This window comes from Pan troglodytes, chromosome 8 (assembly GCF_028858775.2).
Source record: "Pan troglodytes isolate AG18354 chromosome 8, NHGRI_mPanTro3-v2.0_pri, whole genome shotgun sequence".
NCBI classification, from domain to species: domain Eukaryota; kingdom Metazoa; phylum Chordata; class Mammalia; order Primates; family Hominidae; genus Pan; species Pan troglodytes.
The window spans coordinates 49,146,637-49,168,453 of NC_072406.2; positions in this window are offsets into that span (position 1 = coordinate 49,146,637).

The following is a 21,817-nucleotide window of genomic DNA, read 5'->3' on the forward strand; positions in this document are numbered from 1 at the left end:
TATCTCTCTCTTTCTCTCTCTCTCCCTTTCTCTCTCTCCCTTTCTTTCCTTTTTTGAAACAGGGTCTCACTTTGTCACCCAGGCTGGAGTGCAGTAGTGCAATCTCAGCTCACTGCAGCCTCGACTTCCCAGGTTCAAGTGATCCTCCTGCCTCAGCCTCCCAAGTAGCTAGGACCACAGGCATGCACCACCGTGCCCAGCCCCACATGTTTCTTCTTAAACATATATTCCTACAAATACAGCATGTGTCTGTGGGATTCACATTTAAAAGCAGTATTTTAAAGGAGACAATTTTTTTCTCTAAGAAAATATATTTTCTGAGTTTAATCTACTATTTTAATACTTTATCATTTTGGATTAATTTATAAGATTATTATAAATTTCTAAAAGATTTCCTGTGAAATATAACATTTATCTGTACGCATTAAAATGGAGATATAGGAATTGGAAATTCCCAGCCAGTGAAAAGGGCTTTTTGAAGTGACTGTTTTTAAACTAAAGTCAAAGAGGCAACCCCCTAAATCATGGTAACTTTAAATATAAAAAACAATTTATAGTATTTTAATGTATCAATCTATTAATTGTGTTGGCTGAAAATATGTTTTTTAACTAAAAATTTTAGTTTTTTAAAACTAAATTTTAGTTTTCTTTCTTTTTCGTATCATACCTCAAAAGTATTTATTTTCACAAATATTTATTTTAATAAAGATAAACAAAGAAACCCTGAGAAGGGAGAAAGCCCAGAGCTAAGATAAAATCAAATGTGGTTAAATTATTAAAATATTCTACAGTAAAGTGGCTGCAACTGCAAGGAGGAAGGGGAAAAGGAAAATTTCTGCAAAATTCATCAGCATTAAGTGAGTCTACAAATATCACAGGATCAGTACCCCAGACAGTCAGTTTGACCTCCAGTCTTTCCCCTGGTAAATCTTTTCCAAGTTTTTCTGAGTGATGTCAATGCAAAGTTTTCCCAAACTTCCTGGAAATTTTACAAGCAATTCACCAGAGATACAAAAAAATATCTGGGGCCTTAGCCAACAGCATTCCTCTATGAATACTGACTCTTGATTTGCTTTTTATTTTTCTTAATTGGGGTTGAGCAATTTTAGAGATTTACAGTTAAGGAGACAAGCGAATTATGAAACTTAACAAATTAAAATATGAAAATGTTCATCATTTCTAGCCCCACTCTGGACATGAATTTTTTTTTTTATGTAGTAAGAGGCCAGATTTTTCACACAAGCATCCGTTTAATTAACTGTAGTGTATAATAAATTCTCAGATTAAATCTTACTGGAATTTATTAAGTGACTGTTTTGCCCCAATAGGTTAATGAGCAAACCATTATTAATGTTGCTTCAGAAAAAAGGGCACGTTTCCTAAACTGAGAGGAAAGAAGGCAAAAGAAAAACTCAAGCCTTCTTTTTCTCCAAAATGTATTTCTTTTTATTGTCAACATTGTATTCATTGGTTGTTCTTTTTGTGTCCTCTAATTCCATTATCTGGACATGTCTCAGTGTGAGTACCAAATAGGAGATCAACTAAGCATTTGCTGCACCTCAGACAAAATCTCATTCTGGGTTATTAGACAGTGTCTGATGCTGCCGACTTCTTCTCGCCAGCTTAGCAAGCACAGCCTCTGGGAGAGGCTTTTTTTGGGGAAAGATCGCTCAGGAAAAATGCGTGCGCTTCTTGACGAGCCATTCTAGGTTGGGTGTCCCTGAAAGTATATGGGGGTGGTGTCCCTTTAAGCACAAGGAAAGGGCAGGTCCTGCTGTTATCCTTGACCCTCTGACAAAATAGTCAGACGCTGTTTGTAAAAGAGCCAAGTAATTAAAAGTATCCCAGGGTTATGGTGAAATAGGGCAAGTAAAATACGCTCCTGGATACCAGCGCTCTTTCAGGACCAGCTCTTTTGTATTTCCTCTCTATTTTGTTTTCTCCTTTATTTCAATTTTTCATGGCACAGTTTCCTCTCTCCCACATTGTTCTTCTTTGCCTGTCAGTTGGTAAAATGATAAGTACCCTTATTACTGCTCGTCTAGCTTGAGGCCTATCTGGAGCTATTTGCTTCTAATCCCCAAGTTACTCCCCAACTCCTAGCTCGATTTGTTTCTCTTAATTTCAGAACAGATTGTTAATCATTAAATGTATTATGAGAGAGTATAGAAATAGACAAGAGTTACACAGGAAAACGATGGGACATTTTCCAGCATTTCATACGCATTTTTCTTTAGGATGGTGTTTCTAACAGAAGGAAACTTGGGGTGTGCTCCTTGGCTATCTCTAGGTTGACCATACATCTCGTTTAACCCCAAACAGGCTGAGTGGATGCCTGTTGTCCTGGCTTAATCATTAGTGGCATGTTTTTCACTCTCAAAAGTGCCCTGAATTAGAGGGTAGACTGCTCTATCATCCCACCTCTCTCTCATTGGACTGTTGAGTAACTGCTCAGTAAATAGATACATTAGCTTTGCTTTTGTTTAGAGAGTTCACAAAGCCCTTCTCTGGGTCTTCACCATTACTTCTGTTCTTAAATTACTATGAGTACTGTCAGACTTTGGAATGGAAACAATTTGTTCCTGTCCAGAGATTCCCCATATCTCTAAATGGCATTAGGAAGCAAATGAATGCTTGGGCTTTGAATCAGGTAGGAGGGTTGGAATCTGCTGTGCCATTCACAAGGTTGTGTGACCTTGGGCAAATCATTTACCTTCTCTAAGCTTAAATTTCCTTATCTGTAATTCACACATAATAATAATTTCTACCCTGGATTATCATAAGGATCAAATAATAGATGATTATAGTTGTATGCTTATATTAATCCACATATCCATCACCCATACAGAAATTTCATTCATTATTCCTTATTTAAGCACAATGCCTGATACTACAACTGGAAGTGGTTTGAAATTGTAAGAATATGTTATTTTGCTTAGACAAAATGTTACATTTAAATACGGCAGGGGCAATTAATTAATTTCCTCCAAATTGGGTTCATTCTAAGGCTGGTTCTTCAGGGTAGCAAACTGGCTGCAGCAGTTCAAGGCATCATGTCCACACACAACAACATCTAGAGGCAAAAGAATGTGCTGCCTCTTTCTTGTGTCTTTGAAAGGGAACTTCACGCAGAAGCCTCTCACTACATCTCTCCCTTTTCCTTGGTCTGAATTACGTCACATGCCAATGCACTTGTTCATTATTGCTAAAGAAAGAAGGGGAATGAGATCTTCAGGATAAGTTGGCCAACAAAGCTCTCCCGTGTGAAGAAAATGGCTTGTCTGATTAAATCAGGGATCTGTGTGCTCGCAGGAGAGTGTGCGTGTGTCCTGGGTAGATGAAGTGTGGGCAGCTGGATATCCAAATTCCAGCCAAGGATGTGACATCAGATTGCTTCATGAATTCTAGAAAGCTCCAGGCCTTTTCACTGTCCTGTGTATAAAATGTGGCGTTGGCTTCCTAATAGTATAAGATCTCTTCTACCTTTAATGTTCTGTTTGGTTTGGTTTTCTCAAAACCATTACAGTCCATGGACACCCTTCCTTCTTTCAGAAAGTACTTTTTAGATAACGATGAACTGATGAAAGACACTAGAATGAGTTAGAAGATTTTTGTTCAAACTCAGATTCACTGCTTAGTAATTCTATGACTGTCATTCATTAAAGAAAAAGCTTTTTATAAACTATAAAGAATAATATAAATCCAAATGATCGCTAGAGTCCATTTGACAAAATGCTGGGATTTAAAAAAAATTTCTTTTTTTAAAGTTCAGGGTCCCTTTAGAAGGTTAGTTAGCTGGGGATGTAGAACCTTCAGGATTGTACCTTGAACTTGTTCTCACGTCCGCTCCTTGTTTCTTCTCAGGAGGGGATTATCTACAAGAAGAAAAGTGGGGCTTTTGCTTTATCCCCTAGTCCCAACACACTCACTGCGGACCAATTATTTTCACACACTAACAAGCGTAACCCTGGAACATGAGGATGTTGACATGACCTGTATACAGTTATGAGACTGGTAAGTAGCAAGGACGTCATCTGCTGTTGCCAAAACCCCGATCCTTCCACTGCTTCTTTGTCATTGTCCTTTAGTGCCCAAGTTTAGACAGGGCCATTGTGAAGTGACCAAATTGTCACCACATTTCCTTGGAAGGCTTCCTATGGCAAGTATGAGGGTGCTCTTTTTCCAGCAAAATAACAGTGAAGGGGGCATGAGGAGTGAGTCTGCGCAGTACCATGTGATCCTGAATCACCATCCTCATCCTCAGGAGACACATGGCAGAAGGACCACTACGGGGCTGGTGTATGTGTTCAGTAGTCAGCTCTGAGTTCAGATGTTTTAAGTCCCCGGACCTTGACCCTTGGCTTCCTAGTGTGTGTGTGTGGGAGGTGGGGAGCAGCAGTGGTGGGAGTGGGATATGAGAAACAAGTAGATCTCAGCTTCCTTTCAGGGCTAGCATTCTAAAATCTTAAGTTGATTGAAAGAGCCACTTCTGCAGAGTTGGTGCAGATGTGGAGACAATTGCACAGGGCAGCATCCCAGCTTCAGACAGCAGGTGACCAAGTGTCAGTTTGTGGAAGGACAGGTGCTGGGGAGCTGGGAACTGCCACCCGTGGATGTCACCGTGGAGGAGCGCCGTGGGCGAGAGGCAGCTGCTGAGAGCTGCACCAGCTGCAGGGAGGCTGCACTCAGGACCACACACTGAGAAGCGCTGCTGGTGCCACCCTGGGGGTCCTAGAACTGGGGCAGTCACAGAGGGCAGCAGCTTGAGCTCATGCTAGGGAGTTTCATGACTTCAAGATTTTCAATCTTTAATATCTGTTGTCTTTGTGGACAAAGTGCCCAGATTTTTTTTAATGCTTTGTCTTTCATCTTTCTTTCTTCAGATTTTGAATTCCTATCACTACTTTCATACAATCATAGTGTTCTACTTTTTTTTTTTTTTTTTTTTTTCGCTATCCTGGTGGGGGAGGGTCTTGAGAAGTGAACCTTGTTAAAAAATTAAACCACATGTATTTATTCAAGAAGCTCCCTGAGAAGGTCAACAAGTTGCAGTCAGCTCTCAGCTGTCACTTTCTTTGTTAATATCGAAGTACTCTGCGTTTTATCCTCTTTCCCATCTTCTGGTCATTTTTCTGCTCATTAGCTACTTGAGCTTGGGGTGGGCAACAAATAAGATGGAATTTTAAACCTGTCAAGTTGAAGTCTGGTTAATAGCCAAGTGGAGGTACAATGGGCGGAGAAGGGAAAATGAATTCTATATTTGAGAGAAATAGTAGCTGCTGTAGAAAAATTAGTCTTGACTTACTTTTCTTTTCCTGATATTAGTGATTGACCATGACACAACCTCCCATATCTGTTATGGTGGAATCAGATTTTTCAAAATATAGAGTCAAAGATACCAGAGCTACAAGAGTCTTCTTCTATCAACCAGACCTCTTGGTTTATAGATGAGGAAATGAAGATCTGACACATAAACAGATCTACTTTCAGCCATTAGAATGGTCGCATTTATTGAATGCTAGTAAGGATTGAGGTCAGTGTTCAAGCCCTAATTTCCCTGGCTCTGACAGCATTTCCACCATGCTATCTTGATCTGCCAAGGGTCACAGTGCTTGTGACAAACCAGGACCCAATTACTAAAGACCACCTAAAGCAAATTTGTTGTTAAGCCTTTCATAAGTTATAATTTCTTTAGAAGTAAGGAGAGTATTTTTAATCTCTGTATTTCCAGGACCAAACATAGTTTCTGATATGAAGTACATTCTCATGAAATATTTGGTCATTTAAATGCATATTTTATGTCTTCCTCTCTTAAAGATTGTAAAATCATTTATTAAGATTGCATAATTACATGGACCCAAATTTAGAAATATTCCTATAGTTAGTATTGATTTGATCATCCTTTTGGATGAGATGATTTTGTTACTGTGCATGACGCTATGTGTCCTTGGCTCTCCGTGGTTTATTGTCTTAGTACCAAGGCTACTTAAAGCAGTTCTTTCCCTCCCAGAGGCAGATCCACAGCAAACATTATTAATACAATATTTTTCCTTTATTTTACTTGTATATCAATATCAAAAAGTATGTAATTGTTGAACACATAAACTGCCCATAACCCTAACACCAAGTTTTTCTTTGGAATTATATTATCATCATGATTTTAGTGTTTAATTGGTATTTCAATGCCATGATATAATAAACTTAATTATTCCACATCATTTCACATGACCCTGTAAGAGGATCAGAGTGGGTAGCAACTGCACAGGCTCTGGAGTCAAAATGCACCTGGCTTCAGAGTTTTGCTCTGCCACATGTAAGTTGTGCAGCCTGAAAGAGGCCTCAGTTTTCTCATCTGTAAAAGTAGAGGTTATAATCAGCCTTGCCCCAAGACAAAAATATATAGTTATTTTAAAGATTAGATATATAATCACCATTAAATCCCTGAAACATACATGAAGCACGCTACCTAGTACACGGCAAACACCTAACAATTGATGAATAAATAATTGGCACTCAATAAATGCTCTTTCTCTACTCTCACTTTCCTGACTTTCCCCAACTTCTTAAAAGGGGAACAATTTGGCTGCAGTAGAACTTACAAAATAAAATATCACCTTTTTTCTTTCCTTTTCTTTCTCTGCCTCTATGCATGTGGACGCGTGATCTCTCTCCTGTTAGGGATATTAGGAGAGAAAGGACTGGGAAACACATTTTCCATGGAGTCCTCTGTCTATTTGAGCACAGCAGTCTATTCTAGCTGGGTTGGGTGAAAAGGCAGCTCAGCTTCTGGGATTTTTGCTTTTTTGTTGGACCCTAGAGGGAAGAGATGAGTTTTACATCTGTTACTGGCTGTGGTAACACTCGGCTGGGAAGTTCATGTCCCCGGAAGACACAGGCCTTTTGGCTCCATCACAACAGTGCTTCCTAGGGATGCACAGTCTCACCCTGGAGGCCCCAGTTGCAATGTTGGGTGTCACAAATGTGAGAGTGAAAGCAGCTGATAGAAGACACGGAATGCAGAAACTCAAGGCCTTAGTCCCAAACACACACAAGTTGCATGACTGAAAAAAAAAAAAAGAGAGAGAGAGAGATAGTTGAATGTAATAAGGACGTAATATGCTAACTTCTCAGTGCTTGGCAGAGGCCCCCTCACCAGCTGGGCCACACCAGACATAGAAGAGACCAGACACTGGCTTAGGCTTCCAGAAAGAACAAGTCACAACAACACCCCCTCTGGCATCTCCCCCAAAGCCTGACTGGTTTTTAATGGGGATCGCCTGGGGTTTTAGTTGAATGTAGTCAGAGTGTTGAACATCTAATCTGCCTTTGAGAAAGAGTATCCTGCATTTCGAAGGGAAGGAAGTGAAAATAAAGCCGCCTGAATCTAAATAAAAGGGCTTGCATAGCAGGGGTTTTCAGTGGGTTCCTAGCTTTGGAGCATGAAGCAGAGAAGGAGCTGAGCACTGCCCGGGTAGGGGATTCGAAGAGGCATGCTCCGCTGCCAGTGGTGTCACCTTCTGTTGTGTAAATCGCAGCTCCTGCCAAAGGGAACTCCCTAAACAGAGAAACAACGACCAGAATAGTTCACGAAAAGCCTGGGCTGTTGGAAGTTAGGCCTTCTCTGGAATTGCTCCCCGGATACTGACGGCTCCAACGTTTCCAGTGTGCTATGGTTGGATCAGACATTCTTCTCCAAGCCAAGATTGCTTCCAACAGCTGGAGGAAGAGCCCCTCCTGTCCTCTCCACCTCCTCAGCTTCATTTCTCACTGGAGACCATCCGAAAGGGGAGTTTAAAATTACTAACTGTCTTTTGGGTAAATAGCATTTACTTTTCCAGACTGAACTGCCAAAGACCTTAAGAAAATTAAAGAAAGAAGAGAAAAACTGAGTTGCCATGTCTGGTAAATAGTGTTTCTCTAATTAGATGGCTGCATGGTTATTAACTAGAGCAGTTGTATATCCTGACGTATGATTTATTTACCTTGGCACACACAGATAGGGTGCTGAGCAACAGAGCCAAATACGGTGACAGGGTGAGGAAAATGAGAAGATGCAAAACCATGGTGAGGACTGAGTTCTGTACATCTTACAGAATTGGTTTTCCCAGAGGAGGGAAACAGGAATATTATCTCATTGCAAAACAGTCATTAAACTATAATTGAGTGCTCACAGCTAACAATGTCTAACTTCACTTTCAGTCAAAATGAAAATGAAAATCAATATCCTGACACAAAGCAATAATACAAATTAGAGAGCAATACTAGAAAGGTTCTCTAGAAGGATTTAGAATATGCTGTAGTTGAAAAAATATATAAGAAAAGAAAAAAATGATTATTTGCCATTGCTCGTCCCATTGCTGGAAGGGTGACTTGTGAAACAGAAGGTGTTCTTGGAGATGCATGCAGAAGAGGTGGGATATTTGTGAGGGAGGAACTTCCATCTTTCCTCTCTTTCTTACTGCAGATTCCAAGTCCCCCCCATACACCTGCATTAAAGTAGAGTAACATGGAAGCAGCATTATTGCATCCCACTGACACACACATCCTCATTTCACAACTTTTCAAATGTATACCAAATAAAAAATACTAAAAGTAGTGTTTTAGGCTGGGCATGGTGGCTTATACCTATAATCCCAGCACTTTGAGAAGTTGAGGTGGGAGGATCACTTGAGGCCAGGAGTTTGAGACTAGCCTGGGCAACATAGCAAGACCCTGCTTGTACAAAAAATTTTTTAAAATAGTTTTTAAATAAATATTTTCTAAGGATATGTTATATTCAGAGTTATCCTTCCTGGATATAGTTGTGGTACAGAAGTGGATTGACATAGCAATTATTATATTACCAACCACAGAGGGTTAGCTAACTTGAGGCTATTATATATACTTAGTGTTTAATATTCCCTATAGGTTATTTCTTTAGTCATTAATTAAATCATTTAGCAAATATTGCTCAAATGCCTGCAATGTTCCAGGCTCTGTGCTAGAGGAAAGGCAGTCCATATCTTACAGAGTCTGCGCTGACTAGGGAAGGAGGGGATCATCACAATGTGTGATAGGACATGGAAAAGTTGTGCAGGATGCTGTGGGAGAGCATGGAGGAGGCCTCAGGCAGCAGCAGGAAGGACCCTCCAGAGATAGCAGCCTTTGTGCTGTATCTTAGAGGCTGAGGCAAGGGGAGAGCAGGAGAACACAGCTTTGGCAGCATGAGCAGAGTTTACAGACAGAACATGTTACAGATCCAAACTTTTTACTACCTGGGATGGGTGGACATTGCTGCTTTTTGTGTAGGATACAGTAATGATTAATCTTAAAAACATATTGTGTCTGTTTGGCGATGTCTTATTGAACTTTAAATTATCTAAGGGTCTTGTTAACATACACATTGTGATTCAGCAGGTCTGGGGTGGGGCCTGAGATCCTGCATTTCTAATAAGCACCCAAGGTGTATTGCTAACCTGAGGACAACACTCTGAGTACCAAGGGACCAGATCATCCAAAACACCTCCAGCTAAAATGCTTAGGAACTCTGGATGATATATATATATATTATATAAGTAAATATGTATATATAATACAAGTAAATTACATTTACTTATATATATTACTTGTATTTTATATATATATATATATATATATATATATATTTAAAAATCCATTTAAACCCTTATCTGAGCTCCCTGCAAAATAAATAAAATTCTCATGGGGCATGAAATGGGGGTGGGAAGGGAATAAAAAAACAAAACAAAAGCAACCACTCCAGCTAGATTTGCTAGTCATTGAGGCCTAAGAGACATATAAGGTGGAAGAGAAGGGCATGGGCCCACACATGTTGAAAAGAGTTGATGGGAATTAACACTCTCACACAAAGCCAGGACCACCAGATGATTAAAGCATATATAAAAGTGTGAAAAATCTTCTTATGGATACAAGGTGAAAAGGAACAAAAGCTCATCTTATTCTGTGTAGCACGTGGGGAAAAATCCTTTCCTGATAATTTGTAGCTATTACCTTGACCTCCTATAGCTCTGAGTTCCAATTTATATGCTTGTCACTGTCTTGGAATTCCAAAGCAGAGAATAATACAAACATGATCCCAAGTCAATGATAACCCTAAAGCCAAAAGTAAACCTCACTTCCTCAAGTTAGGCCAGCCAAGAATCTCACAGATAAAATTCTACTAAAGATGAGCTTACAATGGGAAGGTATTAAAAATATAAATAAATAATATAGCATGAGCAAAAGTCAGCAAACACAGTAAATAGCAGGCTTATATGTCCAAGAACTTCAAATAATAAAGTGATTTGAAGCTATAAAATAAACATGCTTAGCATGATTAAAGACATCAGAGAGAGGAGTATGAAAAAGCAACAATATATTATATAGTTAGATATATTTGAAAAATAACCAAATATAATATTTAAAAATTATAATACTTTAAAAATTGTAGTTAACATAAGATAACAGATTAGACACAGCTGAAGAGAGAATTATTGCAGTGGAAGACAGAGCTAGAGAGGGTGAGAAATGGAAGTTTGCAACTGAACGTTTATATTTTTTGTGTCTGGGAGCAACATTAATTGAGAGAGGCTAATGGTGCAGAAAAGGAAAGAATATCTGAGGGACCAGAGTCCCAAAGGAGGATGGAAGGTTGGGATTCAGATACAAGTAGAAGGATTAACCTGTATCAGAAGAGCAATACCTTCCAGGGGTAAAGAAAGTAAAAGTAAGCATGAGTCAGACAGCTTCTAGGCAGAAATAAAGCAAGTTATTATCTAATAACTTCACTTTTTACTGTGAACTAAAAACAATTTATTCCACACATAATATGTGCCAGGTCATTTTGTTAGAGCTTCTCATATATTACCACATTGACTCTTTATGCCTAAAGACAGATGTAAATATTAGTATTATCTTCATTTTACAAGTGAGAAAACTAAAACCTGGCCAGTTAAGTAAGTTACTTAAGGTTCCACTGCATGTAAGTGAAAATAAAAAGATTCAAATCCAGTCAGTCTACTGTGTGGAAAGACATACAAGCAGGTTCTATGCTGAGTAGGGGAGAAATGGAAGAAGAGGGCAAGAGAATAGAGAAACCACCAGAAAGGAGCAGCAGAGAGAAGGCCAGACTTGCCCTAAGTAAAAATGGCCCAACTGAGGCTTGAGGACAATGCATTTTCTACAGAATCCTTTCTTTAAGGATACCAATAGAAGACTATGTTTGATACAAACTCTTTGTAGAACAATTAGTAATGCTTTTTGGACATTAAGGTCAGTATAATCTCTTTGTAGTGCAAATTTTCAGTGCCCAGTGAAGTTGAATCATACAACACTACAACACAGCCGACACAGGCTTTTTTTTTTCTATCCAAGCTAAATTTTTCTCATGGCACAAGGAGATGTCTACAGGGAACTCATAGATATTTGCACTTGTTTTAGTCTGCCTTCCTGTATATTCTATCTATAGTCCCCGTAGAACCATGGTTGAGTCTCAAATCATGTGATAAAAATACAATCCACAATTTCACAGTCCTCCCCCACACTCCCCACCTGCAACTTTCCCTAGAACAACACCAATTTCAACCACGTGGTCACTCTCATATGATATCAACATTTTTTCTAACCTGTACACTTTTCTCCATTTTCTGCTGTTACACAGTCCACCTCCAGGCTCCTGCCTGGACTCCAGTGGTAGCCTCCCACTGGTCTCTTGGTTTCTACACTTTACCATTTAAATTATCAGAATAGTTAGTGTTAACCTTTTTTAAAAAAAAAAAAAGACTTTATTTTTAAGGCAGTTTTAGGTTCAAAGCAAAATTAAGAGGAAGGTACAGAGATTTCCCACCTACCCCCTCCCCCTGCACATGCAGAGCCTCCTTTATTCTCAACATTCCCCACCAGAGTGGTACATTTGTTACCACTGATGAACCTACTTTGACACACCATCTTCATCCAAAGTCCATAGTTTACATTAGGGTTCATTCTTGGTTTTGTACATTATATGGGTTTGTATAAGAATATAATGACATGTGTCCCCCACTAGTATCTTACCCAGTATTTTTGTTGACCTAAAAAATTCTCTGTGCTCTGCCTATTTTTGCCTGTCTACCCCTTAACCCCTGAGAACTACTGATCTTTTTACTGTCTCTATAATTTTGCCTTTTCCAAACTGTCATATACTGAAATTGTACCATATGCAGCCTTTTCGAATTGCCTACTTTCTTAGCAATACACATTTCAGGTTGCACCATGTCTTTTCATGGCTCGATAGATCATTTCTTCTTATTGTTGAATAATATTCCATTGTCTGGATGTACCACAGTCTATTTATCCATTCGTCCACTGAAGAACATCTTGGTTGCTTCCAAGGTTTGGCAATTATGAATAAGGCTGCTATGAACTTCTATTTGCCGGGTTTTGTGCAAACATAAGTTTTCAAGTCGTTTGTATAAATATCAAAAAATGCAATTACTAAATTATATGATAAGAGTGTGTTTAGTGTTGCAAGAAACTGCCAGACTGTCTTCCAAAGTACCATTTTGCATTCCCATCAGCAATGAATGAGAGTTGCTTTTGCTCCACATCCTCTACCAGCATTTGGTGTTGTCAGTGTTCCAGATTTTGGCCGTTCTAATATGTGTGTCATTGTTTTAATCTGTATTTCTCTAATGACATAGGATTTGTTGCATGTTTTCATGGGCTTATTTACCATCTGCATACCTTCTTGGGTGACATGTCTGTTTTTAGTTGGGTTGTTACTGTAAACTTTTTAGAATATTAACTAGATCATGACATTTCCCTGCTGAAAACCCTCCAGTAAATTCACATCACATATAAAGTAAAAAGCAACTTTTTCTCTGGTATATTAACCCATACTCAACTTGCCCCTGCCTAGTCTTTAGCAATGTATTTTTCTCCAGAAACATTGGCTTTATTTCTGTTCCTCAAAGCCACCTGCTTGTTCTTGCCCATGGCTGGAACTAGAATGAGGTCCCGAGGGCACGAAATGTAAAGCACCAAGGTGCTTACTTTCAGGGGCTGGCTCTACACTCACACAGTCCTGGGGCTCAGTGCTCCTTAAGAGTAAGGTGCCCAGGTGCAAAGTGTAAGGAGGTGCTCACTCTTAGGCTCCTGCAAGTGCAGGGTCAGCCCCCAAGAGTGAGTGACTTTTTATTAGATTAATGCGAAAGTAATTGCGGTTTTTACCATTACTTTCAATGGCAAAACCGCAATTACTTTTGCACCAATCAAATACATTTAGTTTCCTCGATACCTTATATTAACGGTAATCCTGGTTCAGATCCTACCCCGGTATATTCGCTAAAGGGGATCTAATCCTCCTTTCTCATTGCCTTTTCCCTGTTCATTTTCTTTTGATTGGCTCCTAAATTTTCAGACCTGCATTCGAATGCTAAACGTCATATCCCAGGTTTTCCCAGACACACTCATATGCTGTGTAGAGTCACCCATGCATTCTTTTTTTCCCCATCTCTCCTTCAAACAACTATCACCATTTGAAATGATCTTTTTTTCTCAAATTTGTTTAGGTTGTTATTGTTGTTCTCCTGACAAAATATGAGGAAGGAGAAATGTGCTGAACATTGAAGGATTCCGCTCTGGGAATCAAATTGGAATACTGACTTCATGGAAATGATTGTTTCCAATCCTGCTGCTGGAGGATGTGATCTTCCAGAACCTAAACTGGGCTTGGGGACTAAGAGTGTGTAAGTGATACCTCAAAATCCGTCCCAGCTGCAGGTGATGTAGAGAATATTGCCTGGATCTGGTCTTGAGTAGCGGGGGATGGGAGGGACTACAAAGGGGCCTGCTTTGAAAATAGCAGGATAAGAGCCAATTTTGGAATCTTCATCCTATTCTAGAGAATTTGGCAGGGCCAGGGAGGAGGAGCAGGAGGTATGGGAAGAAATAACCAAGTTAAGGAGACAGATGGCTACAACAATAGGAAAAAAAAAAAAAGAGTGGCTGAATACTCGAAGCCCCTCAGAGCAAAGAAGTGATAAATGTAACCTGTGCCTCAGAGGGACAGAAGAGGCTTAGTAGGCAAAAATCAACCTGCTATATTATCTGCGCTGGAGTTCAGGGATTGTGTGAGGGGTGTGTGCATGTGTGTGCATGCCTGTGTGTGTGCTTGTCTGTGTGTGTGTGTGTATGTGGAACAAATCAAACTATTTTTCCTCAGCTCTCACACCACAACAACAAACACAGATTTCTGTGACCAAATATTGAACGGGTGGTTCCCATACACCAAGCAAGCAATCATTTCTGCAGCAGACACAAGCTGGACATCCTCTAATTCAATTCTGAAGCTACCTGCCTGGAGATAGCGTCAGATCCCACAGCTTGAGAGCTGGGATCCACAAGACTGCCCCTCCCTCACCCCATCGTCAAAAGTTGGGGCTTCTGGATCTTCCGGCGGGCTTCAAGTTAGTGCCCCCATGACTCCCTCTTTAGGTTTGATTAATTGCTACAGTGGCTCAGAGAACTCAGGGAAACACTTACTTAATGTTTACCAGTTTATGATGAAGGAGATTACAAAGGATACAGATGAAGAGATGCATAGGGCAAGCTATGGGGGAATGGCACAGAGCTCCCATACCTTCCTGGGTGTGCTGCCCTCTAGGAACCTCCACGTGTTCAGCTATCTGGAAGCTGTCCCAAACCAGACCTTTTGGGGTTTTATGGAAGCCTCATTAAGCAGGCATGGCTGATTAAATCATTGGCCATTGGTGATCAACTCAACTTTCAGCCCTTCTCCCCTCCTTTGGTTTGGGGAGTGGGGCTGTATGTCCCAATCCTTTAATCAGCCCTTGTCCTTCCTGGTGACCAGCCCCCATCCTGAAGCTACCTAGAGGCTGCTAGCCATCAGTTAATCATTAGCATAGAAAAAGACATCACTTAAGAGGTTCTAAGGATTGTAGGAGTTGTATGCATGCAGGAAAGTGGTACTGAAGAAGGATATATATTACACAATATCGCAGTGTGTGTGTGTTGCTTCCCCACAAAATTGCCTAGACAACCTAGAGCTATATTAGGACCTCCAGAGAGCCCCAAGTCTTGAAATAATTGTAGAGGGCTGGGCGTGGTGGCTCATGCCTATAATCCCAGCACTCTGGGAGGCTGAGGCGGGCAGATCACAGGGAACCAAAAAAGAGCTCGTATAGCCAAGACAATCCTAAGCAAAAAGAACAAAGCTAGAGGCATCATGCTACCTGACTTCAAACTATACTACAAGGCTGTAGTAACCAAAACGGCATAGTACTAGTACCAAAGCAGATATATAGACCAATGGAATAGAGCAGAGGCCTCAGAAATAACACCACACATCTATAACCATCTGTCTGATCTTCGACAAACCTGACAAAAACAAGCAATGGGGAAAGGATTCCCTATTTAACAAATGCTGTTGGGAAAACTGGCTAGCCATATGTGGAAAACTGAAACTGAACCCCTTCCTTACACCTTATACAAACAAAAATTAACTCAAGATGGATTAAAGACTTAAATGTAAGACCTAAAACCATAAAAACTCTGGAAGAAAACCTAGGCAATACCATTCAGGACATAGGCATGGGCAAAGACTTCATGACTAAAACACTAAAAGCAATGGCAACAAAAGCCAAAATTGACAAATGGGATCTAATTAAACTAACAAGCTTCTGCACAGCAAAAGAAAAGATCATCAGAATGAACAGGCAACCTACAGAATGGGAGAAAATTTTTGCAATCTATCCATCTGACAAAGGGCTAATATCCAGAATCTGCTAAGGGAGGAGACCACCCCTCATATTGTCTTATGCCCAATTTCTGCCTCCAAAGAAAGAAGTAAAAACTAAAAGGCAGAAATGAAATCCACAGGGAGACAGCCCGGCGCCACACCCTGGGCCTGGTTAAAGATTGACCCCTGACCTAACAGGTTATGTTACCTGTAGATTCCAGACATCGTATTGAAAAGCATTATGAAAATCCCTGTCCTGTTCTGTTCCATTCTGATTACCAGTGCATGCAGCCCCCAGTTGTGTATCCCCTGCTTGCTCAATCAATCATGACCCTCTCACACGGACCCCCTTAGAGTCATAAGCCCTTAAAAGGGACAGGAATTGCTCACTTTGGCAGCTCAGTTGTTGGAGATGAGAGTCTTGCTGAAGCTCCCAGACAAATGAAGCCCTTCCTTCTTTAACTCAGTGTCTGAGGGTTTTTGTCTGTGGCTTGTCCTGCCACACTACAAATAACAAATTTACAAGAAAAAAACAAACAACCCCATCAAAAAGTGGGCAAAGGATATGAACAGACACTTCTCGAAAGAAGACATTTATGTGGCCAACAAACATACAAAACAAAGCTCCTCATTGCTCATCATTAGAGAAAAGCAAATCAAAACCACAATGAGATACCATCTCACACCAGTTAGAATGGTGATCATTAAAAAGTCAGGAAACAACAGATGCTGGAGAGGATGTGGAGAAATAGGAATGCTTTTACACTGCTGGTGAGAGTGTAAATTAGTTCAACCATTGTGGAAGACAGTGTGGCGATTCCTCAAGGATCTAGAACCAGAAACACCATTTGACCTAGCAATGCCATTATTGGGTATATACCCAAAGGATTATAAATCTTTCTACTATAAAGACACATGCACATGTATGTTTATTGCAGCACCGTTCACAGTAGCAAAGACTTGGAACCAACCCAAATGCCCATCAGTGATAGACTGGATAAAGAAAATGTGGCACATATACACTGTGGAATACTATGCAGCCATAAAAAAGGATGAATTCATGTCCTTTGCAGGGACATGGATGAAGGTGGAAACCATCATTCTCAGTAAACTAACACAGGAACAGAAAACCAACCACCGGATGTGCTCACTCATAAGTGGGAGTTGAACAATGAGAACACATGGGCACGGGGAGGTGAACATCACACACTGGGGACTGTCAGGGAGCAGGGGGCTAGAGAACGGATGCATTAGGATCCATCTAATGTAGATGATGAGTTGATGGGTGCAGCAAACCACCATGGCATGTGTATACCTATGCAACGAACCTGCATGTTTTGCACATGTATCCCAGAACTTAAAGTATATTAATAAAAGACAGAAAAAAATTGTAGTGTTCCTAACATATGTGCCTCAAAAATTAAAATAATACTAAACTATAAAAAGTACTCCCCAAATTTATTCATGATGATATTTATCAATTAAATTCTTCTTTTGATATAATTGTTAATTCACATGCACTCATAAGAATAACACAGAGAGACCCTGCATGTTATTTTTCTGGTTTCCTTTGATGATAATACTTTGTGAAACTGTAGTACATTATCACAGCCAGGAGATTGATATTAATACAGTCCATTGATCTTGTTTTGATTTCTCCAGTTTTACTTGTACTCCACTGTGTACGCATATTCAGTTCTATGCAATTTCATCACATGTGTGGACTTGTGCATCCACCACCAGAGTCAAGATACAGAACAGTTTATCACCACCATGATCCCTTGCATTGCCTTTTTATAATAACGCTGTAGGAGGTTCCAGGGATTTGCAGGCTGATCAGGGAAAAGGCATGACCACGAGACAGTAGAACACACAAGCTTTAGTAGGTAAATGACTTTATTAGGCAAGTTTGTGCATTGGGCAGCTCCCTCACAGCAAGAGCCTGTCTAGATGCTAGGACATGAGGGTTAGTACTCAAAAGGGGAGGAGGGCAAAGGAACTCCGTGGGAAAAGTGGAATTGCAAGGGGGCTGTGTGTCTAGCTGATGTCCCTTAGCAGCAAAGAGGGAGTCTGCAGGTCATAGAGCTCTGAAAGGCACAGTGACTTGGGATCTTTATGACACAGAGGCTTATCTTATCTGTGACTAGCAGACATTGGATGCAGTTTCATGGGGTATTAAAAGCAGGCAGGCTGTAAATGACTCAAAATCTGCTTATTTGAACGATGTTTAAAACTGCTGAGTGTGTAAAAATTTAAATTTGGTGCTGGTGGACTGTTCTGCTAATGGTTCTCAGCCTATCATGGAGAAATAAACAACCTAGGGGTCAACAGACAGAGGCCACCCTTGGCTCATTTATATGACACATATGCTCTGCCTTCCTGCCACTATGTCCACTGCCTCTTTTCTTGTCAACCACTAATCTCATCTCCATTTCCATTTTTTAATTTCAAGAATGTTATATAAATGGAATCACAGAGTTGGGGGTCTCACTGTCACCCAGCCTGGAGTGCAGTGGTGCAATCATAGCTTACTGAAGCCTTGGATTCCTGGGCTCAAGCAATCTTCCTGCTTTGGTCTCTCAAGCAGCTGAGATGACAGGTATGCACTGCCATGCCCAGCTAATTAATTTTTTTGTTTTATTAGAGATGAGGTCTTGCTTTGTTGCCCGGGCTTATATATAACCTTTTGAAATTGACTTTTTCATCCAGCATAACTCTATGGAGCTCCATTCAAGTTGTGTGCTATGTCGATAGGGTGTTCCCTTTCATTGTTGAGTAATATTCTATGACAAGAAGGTACCACAGCTTGTTTAACCATTTGTCAATTGAAAAACATCGGGATCAGTTCCAGTTTTTTTTTCACTACTATAAATAAAGCTATTAAGAATATTAATGTAGGCCAGGCACTGTGGCTAGGCCTGTAATCCTAGCACTTTGTAAGGCCGAGGTGGGTGGATCATGAGTTCAGGAGATCAAGACCATCCTGGTTAACATGGTGAAACCCTGTCTCTACTAAAAATACAAAAAATTAGCCGGGCGTGGTGGTGGGCGCCTGTAGTCCCAGCTACTTCAGAGTCTGAGGCAGGAGAATCGCTTGAACCTGGGAGGCGGAGGTTGCAGTGAGCAGAGATGGCACCACTGCACTCCAGCCTGGGTGACAGAGTGAGACTCTGTCTCAAAAAAAAAAAAAAGAATATTAATGTATAGGATTTTATATAAATATAAATTTCCATTTATCCAGGATAACAAGGAATGCAATTGCTAAGTCATAAGGCAATTGCACATTTGGTTTTTTTTAAATAAAGAAACTGCCGAACTGTTTTCCCAGGGTAGCACTACCATTTTGCATCCCCACTGCAATGTATGAATGATTCAGTTTCTCTGCATCCTTGTTAGGATTTGGTGCTGTCACTACTTTTTATTTTAAGCCTTTTGATAAATGTGTAATGATATCTTGTTTTCAAATTATTAATTGCCTTTATTTTTTGAGCAGTTTTAGGTTCATAATTAATTTGAGCAGAATGGACAGAGTTCCAATATGTTCCTGCAACTGTAAGTACCCAGCCTCCCTCACCATCAATATTCCACACCAGAGTGATACATCTGCTACACTTGAGGAACCGACATTAACATGTTATTATCATCCAAAGTCCATAGTTACATTAGGGTTCACTCGGTTCTGTACATGCTATGGATTTTGACATATATACAATGGCATGTCTCCATAATCATAGTACCATATAGAATAATTTCGGTTCCATAAAAATCCTCTATGCTATGCCTATTTATCCCTCTCCTACCCCAACCTTTGGCAACACTGAGGTTTTTATTGTCTTTATAGTTTTGGTTCTTCCAGAATGTCATATAGTTGAAATCACAGCCTTTTCAGATTGGCTTCTTTCATTGAGTAATATGCATTTAGGGTTTCTCCATGAATTTTGTGACTTGATAGCTCATTTTTTTATTGTTTAATAATATTTAATTGTCTGGATGCATTATGGTTTATTTATTTATTCATCTACCAGTGGACATCCTGGTTGCTTCCAAGTTTAGGCAATTATGAACAGAGCTGCTCTAAGCATCTGTGTGCTGCAGGGTTTTGTGTGGACATGAGCTTGCATCTCATTTGTGTAAATATCAAGGAGCACAATTTCTGGATTATATGGTAAGAGTGTGCTTAGTTTTGTAAGACACTGCTGAACTGTCTTCCAAAGTAGCCGTACCACTTTGCATTCCCACCAGCAATGAATATTGACTGTATTTATGAGAAATGTTTTTGCTTCGTGCCCTCACCAGCATTTGGTGTTGTCAATGTTCTGGATTTTGGCCATTCTAATGGGTGTGTAATGGTATCTCATTTGTTGTTGGAATTTGCATTCCTCTGATGACACAGGATGTGGAGCGTCTTTTCATATGCATATTTGCCATCTGTATATCTTCTTTGGTTAGATGTTCGGATATTTTGCCAATTTTTAAAATCGAATTGTTCGTTTTCTTACTGTTGAGATTTAAAAGTGTTTTGTGTATTCTGGATATAGTCCTTTGTCAGATACGTCTCTTGTAAACATTTTCTCCCAGTCTGTGTCTTTTGAAGAGTAGAAAATTTTAATCTTAATAAAGTCCAGTTTGTCAACTTTTTTTCATGGAGGTGCCTTTGTTTTATCTCTAAAAAATATCACCATACTCATCCTGGCTAACACGGTGAAACCCCATCTCTACTAAAAATACAAAAACTTAACCGGGTGTGTTGGCACACACCTGTAGTCCCAGCTACTTGGGAGGCAGAGGCAGGAGAATTACTTGAACACGGGAGGTGGAGGTTGCAGTGAGCCAAGATCATGCCACTGCACTCCAGCCTGGCTGACAGAGAGACTCTGTCTCAAAAAAAATATCACCATACTGAAGGTCACTTAGATTTTGTCTTATAGTATATTCAAAGAGCTTTATAGTTTTGTATTGCACATTTAAGCCTATGATCCATTGTGAGTTAATTTTTGTGAAAGGTACAAGGTCTGTGTCAATATTCTTTTTTTGTTTTATATGGATATCCAGTTCCAGCACGACTTGTTGAAAAGACTATCATTGCTCCACTCTGTTGTCTTTACACCTTTGTCAAAGGTTCGTTGACTTTATTTATGTGGGTCTATTTCTGGGCTCTCTGTTCTGTTCCATTGATCTATTTTGCCAATACACACCATCTTGACTACAGTAGCTTTCTAGTGAGTCTAGAAGTCAGATAATGTCAGTCCTCTGACTATTATTCTTCAATATTTAGTTCACTAATCTTGATCTTTTGCCTCTCCATATAAACTTTAGAATCAGTTTGCCAGTACCCACAAGATAACTTGCTGGGATTTGGATTGGGACGGTTCTGAATCTAGTTGGGATTCAGATCAAGTTGGGAAAAACTAACATCTTTATCTCTCCATTTACTTAGCTCTTCTTTGATTTCTTTCATCAGAACTCTTGTTTTCCTCATATAGAGCTTCTACCCACTTTTTTTTTTTGAGATGGAGTCTCACTCTGTTGCCCAGGCTGGAGTGCAGTGGCATGATCTAGGCTCACTGCAACCTCTGCCTCCTGGGTTCAAACCATTCTCCTGCCTCAGCTTCCCGAGTAGCTGGGATTACAGGCGCCTGCCACCATGCCAGGCTAATCTTTGTATTTTTGGTAGAGACGGGTTTCCCCATGTTGGTCAGGCTGGTCTTGAACTCCTGACCTCGTGATCTGCCTGCCTCAGCCTCCCAAAGTCCTGGGATTACAGGCGTGAGCCAACACACCCGGCCTCTTCTACACTTTTTGTTGCATTTAGACCTAAGTATTTCATTTTTTTTGTGGGTGCTATTGTAAATGATAATGTGTTTTTAAGTTCAAATTCCACTTATTAATCAGTGGTATACAGGAAAACAATAGGCTTTTGTGTAATAGCTTTGTATCCTGCAACCTTTCTTTAATCACTTTTTAGTTCCAGTAGGTTTTTTTTTGTTTTTTTGTTTTTATTCTTTTGCATTTTCTACACAGGCAATCACGCAGCCTGCAAAGACAGTTTTATTTCTTCCTTCTCATTCAGTACACCTTTTACAA